Below are 5,434 nucleotides of genomic sequence, written 5' to 3' on the forward strand. Positions count from 1 at the left end.
GAACTCCTGACCTCATGATCTGCCCACCTCAGCCTCTCATAGTGCTGGGATTACAGGCGTGAGCCACCACGCCCGGCCAGATGATTTTATTTCTAGAGTACTCTTCTTGTTTCTGTTTTTTTCCCCCCCAAGTCTGCTTTGTCTGTTGCCACGGCAACCAGCCCTGCATTACCCACCTTCACGTGGAGGAAGGTGTGATGAGAACAGGACAGACCCTGCTTCCAGCCCATTCTCTGAGGCTCCTGCATGGGCAGGCCTGGCAGAGATGTTTGCGAAAACCACCCGTTTGCCTCTCGAATCTTTTTCCTGTTGTTGGTAGACAGGCTAGAGAGCAAGGAGATTTTTCTTTCCTCAGAAGGACAGTGGCAGGGGGAAGGGAGCAAACATCAGGCAACAGCCACCAAAGCACCAAATATGGGTTTAAGGTTCAGGGAATAAAAACTTGAAATGATAACAAAAGGGCAAACCAAGTCTGGAAACAAGTCAGCCCTCACTCCCGTACTCCCCTCCCTTCTGAGCAGAGTCTTGTCCCCTCTCCTTTGTTTTAATAAATCAAAGTAGAAACAGGTTCAATTGCTTTTTTGAGATGAATAATTTTTAAATTGGGCTGAGTTTAAACAGCTGTGGAAGGCCTCTTGTCTGTTTCACATTCATAACCAGGTCATAGTTCATCTTAATTGGTAGCATTTTTAGTCTGCTGTGGAGTTTGTCAAAACTGAAGGAGAGAAAAGTTCAGTCTCTCTGCCTTCAGTTCTGGGAGCCAGTGAGCTGCCCAGCACTGCCAAAGGCAGCTGGGCTCAGAGCCAGGCTGTTTGGTGGTGGCGTGGGTGGGCAGGGGGCATCATCTGGTGGGAGGTCCCAGACTGAGTGGAGAAGGTCCAGCAGGACTGGGTAGAGGGCACCGTGGCTTTTTGAGGTGTCAGGCCGCATTGGAGGGCAGCAGTAGGTCATGGATCTACCGAGGGTGAGTAAGGCTACAGAGGTGCAGAATCATGGTTGTGCAGGCAGAAGCAGAACTAGAATGTCCAGACCGTTGTTAACGTGTCCCAGCTCAGTTCAGGCAAATGCGGAAAAGAGAGTCTGAGCACTGAGGTCAGAAACAGCTTCCAAGGCTCTACCTAGACAGTCGAGGCTCCTCAGGCCCCAGCATATTAATTCTGCACCGAGTGTCTATCCTTGGCTTTCCTTTATGAATTTTTATGGTGGTCCCTAGCTGGAGGTGGCAAGGGACAAACTGAAGGGCATGCCCGGTGCTGAGGACAGATGCCCAGGGTAGGGGTAAAGGCTGTGGGCGCAGGGGTTGGTCCTGGCTTGGAAAACTGAGCACCCCTTAGGAGCTGAGTGAGCTCTTGGTGAGTTACTTAATTGCTAACCTTGAGCCTTCTTATTTAGGCAAGTCTACACAGCTCTTTGAGGGAATTAAATTGGATGATTTATATAAAGTCCTCAGCACGGGGCCTGGCTCAGGGGAAGCACTTCAGTGAAATCTTTATTCCTTCTGGGTCATGAGCTCTCACAAGGGGCCAGGTCCTGTTGGGATCATCATTAGAGGAGCCGCAATCCCTGATGCTGGAGAGCTTGCACAGTCCCATGGAGTGGCAGTTTGGGAATTCAGAAATCCTACCCTAAAGGCAAGAGCTGCTCTTTAGTTGAAGTGCCCATGAGTCTTAAATTGTATCTTTAAAGGGCCAGTGAAGTATGGTATGGGGGGAAAGTAGTTTATTAAATCTTCTAGAGAAGCTTTATAGGGAAATAGCCCAAATCTGTAACAGAAGGATGCCCACCTGGTGGGGAACACCAAGCCAAGGTCTTCTCTCCCCAAGGGACTGGGCTGGAGGAGATGCCACCCTGGGGCCCTGATGGCTGCGGCCGCCTGGGGCCTGCCACGGTGAGTGCTATGCGTTCTGTTTGCTGGAGTGCCTGGGCCTCTGCCATACTTTGAATGATATGCTTCTCCCTTTGCATCCCCTTGAGAAGCAGGTCACTGGAGGTGAGCACTCATGGGAGGATGAGAGGGTGAGACAAAGTTCTCATCAAACTTCTCCATCTATCAGGGTCAGCACCTTGTGACAACAAAAATAGATTTTTAAACGTTTATGCAGTAAGGGGTCTTCACAGGCCTGAGTTTCAGCTGGCAGGAGGAGTGGGCAGCTGCATTTCAGTGGAAACGAGCCATCTTTGTGGATGGCATTGTTGACACAAAAGAGAAAGACTATAATAGCAATAAAAGCTATGATTTCAGTACACCGACTATGTTATCTTCCCTCTTAGCCTTTTGTGTGGTTCTATTTATTTCTCTTCTTAAATATTTACAGCATTCCTCTGAAAATAAGAATAATGATAATACAAAATTAATAATATTAATGATAATGATGGTAATATCCCCTTTTTGCATATCTCTGCTATGCCACAGTCTGTGCTGGATGGTTTATCTACATTATTTCTAATCCTCACAATAACCCTGTGAGAATTTTCCTCCCATTTTACAACTAAGGAAATCAGGGCTCAGTGAGGCTGTGTAAGTCGCTGAACAACCTAGTTGGCAAGCAACCATGCCTGGATTTGAACCAATGTCTTTCCCTCTGAAGAGCCCTGCATGGGTTTTGGGCTTTCTGAGTCAGAAGTTATTTCAGTACCATCAGAAATGGAATGGAATGAAGAATATTAATCTTTTTAAAATAATGCTTTTGTTTCCTCTGCACAGATACCCCAAAACACACCTGCGCTTATGTGTTCATCGTGGCACTATTTACAATAGCAAAGTCATACAACTAGCCTAAGTGTCCACCAGTGGTTGATTGGATAAAGAAAATATGGTGCACATATACCATGGAATACCACACAGCCATAAAAAGAATGAAATAGTGTCCTTTGCAGCAATAGGGATGGAGGTAGAGGACATCATTTTAAGTGAACTAACTCAGACGCAGAAAATCAAATATTGCATGCTCTCACCTATAAGTGGGAGCTAAACAATGAGTACACGTAGACATAAAGATGGAGAGAAGGACAGTGGGGACTCCAAAAGTGGGGAGGAGTGGAAGAGGTAGTGAGGGTTGCACCATTACCTAGCAGGCACAGTGTTTAATATTTGAAGGATAGGTGTGCTCTCCCCACCATTATGCAATATACATATGTGACAAACAGGTATCTGCACCCCCTGAACCTAAAATAAAAATTTAAAAAGAATATGACTCTTTTCCATGAAGCCCCAGATCTCTCTGGAGTTTTAGCCTGCATTCATTCCTTCAATCTGTTCTTGAGAAGCAGAAAGAAGCAGAAAGGAAGGTTTCATATCTGCATCTGAGGATCCTGAAAAAGGCCATTTCTTGCACCTCAAGAAATATTTCGGGACCTGGCTGTTCTCCCCCAGCCTCTTTTTCTTCCATCTAGGTTTTGAGATTCTCTTCCTTGCATTTTTCTGCCTTCCTCCTTATGTTAAATTATTCCAAATTAGCCCCACCAATGCCCCTCCTATATATCTTCTCATGCCTAGTGGTAGTAAGATTTTTCTCTGTGCCAGGGAAAAGAATTAGCTTCTGAGTTGGAACTCATTTCTCTCCACTCTAATCCTATCCATCCTCAAATTTTCAACCCTAGTAGAACTTTCTTGAAGAGATTCTTGATCATCCTTTCTGTCTTCTCAAATCCTATATCACTTTCCATCAGCCAAATTCTGCTGGAATTAGTTGCCTGTGCCTTAGGTGTTGGTGTGTATATGTCTCTTCTTACTCAGTAGCTCAGAAAGATTTGGAAGACAGGGGTTGTGCCTCTGTTATCCCTGAGCCTCACTCATAGTAGATTTCCCCAGACCATTATAGAATCAACAAAAGCACTCCTCCTTGATGCCCCCCTTTATTTATGATACCTTGATGCACCTCTGAGCCTCACATTGTCACTGCTATACACATGGATCTGTAGAAACTCAGACCCCCAGGACAGCACGTGAGAATGTGACCAGACTCCCTGCTCTAGTACTGCATCCACCTCCGGTGGAGGCCTCTTACCTCCATTGCGGATAGCGCCATCCTCTGTGAGTACTGCAGAGTGATGAGAGGTCATTCAGATCCTCCAGTAGTTGCCTGGCAATGTGCCTGGCTTTGCAATGTGCCTTTGCAATGTGCTGGGCCTGGGAGTACAGATAGTGCTTTCTGTTTCAGACCCAGGAAATCAAATTCCTCTCTTCCTCTACTCTTCTATTCCTCCTCAGAATGTCCCAGGGGCTCATGGCACAGCAAGATACAAATGTTTCCAGGGGGGAGGTCACTAGACCCTGGATCTGGTGGGACAGATTGGACTGACCAGTAAGTGATCAGTGGCTCTGTCTCTACTCCAGCTGCTGGAGTACAGCATGGGCTCGTCAGGACCATGGACAAGGCTAAAAAACTGGAAATCTGGTTTTTTTTTTCTTCCTTTTTCTTACCAGCTGTCTTGGTGAAGACAGTGAAGGCCAGTAAAGCTAAAATCCTCTTCTAAACAAACCGGGGGAGGGGAGCAAGTGACATCCTCCCTTCTTTGAAATTCCAGTCTTTGCATCATAAATCGGACCCTCTGGTTGTCTAAAGTGCGCTACATGGACAGAGCTCTCTCCTTCTGGAGGAAAGCCCTCATGTAAAAACCAAGTTGACACTTGTCCACTAATTGCCTCCCACTGGAATATAACTTGTTCAGGTATTCCACTCAGGTGTCATCGATTTCAGAGGGGTCCTTATTGCCTTTTTAAAAATTGCATATGGACTTGTTTGAATCAATATTCTTACATAAAACAGTGGAAAAAGCCATGATATTTTCTCTTCCCTTGAATTTTTTTTAGTATACACATTTTATATTCTGCCTTTAAAGCTATTTCTGTTGCACAGCTGCTTTACCGAGACTCAGACTCCTACGGGCCTGCTTGGTCCGACACATACCTTGAATATTCTTTCACAGTGTTTGATTTTTGCAGTTGGTTGTATAATGAGGAAGGAGTGTGCAGTGAATTTGGAGATTCCTATTAATGAGGTCACCCGTGAATCTATTTTCGTATGCTTCTTTATTAGAAATAGCAGGGAACACGATAATATTTAAACACAACCACTTATAGGAGCTTGGCTTAAAAAATATACCTTAGTAAGTTTTCTTTTCCCATTTGGCATTTCAAAATGTTGTACTACAGTTTCTCATCATCAAAACATCTCTTCTTCATTTACATTCTGGGACGTGAATAGAGACCATTACAAATGACTACGATATTGTGGGTTGGCACTGGAATTGGCAATCCTCTGCCTCAGGTAGACCATCTCCAGAGTGCCCCGATTCTGTTCTTGGTCTTGCTTTTGAAGATGGACTGTAATGAAATAGACTCAGGACAAGATGGTAAGGCTGGGTAGGAAGTAGAAGAGTGTTATCTTCACTTTTCCTAATGTTCCCTTAAAGAATAATTTATCTGAATTTA

This window comes from Colobus angolensis, unplaced genomic scaffold (assembly GCF_000951035.1).
Source record: "Colobus angolensis palliatus isolate OR3802 unplaced genomic scaffold, Cang.pa_1.0 Scaffold52, whole genome shotgun sequence".
Classification (NCBI taxonomy): Eukaryota; Metazoa; Chordata; class Mammalia; order Primates; family Cercopithecidae; genus Colobus; species Colobus angolensis.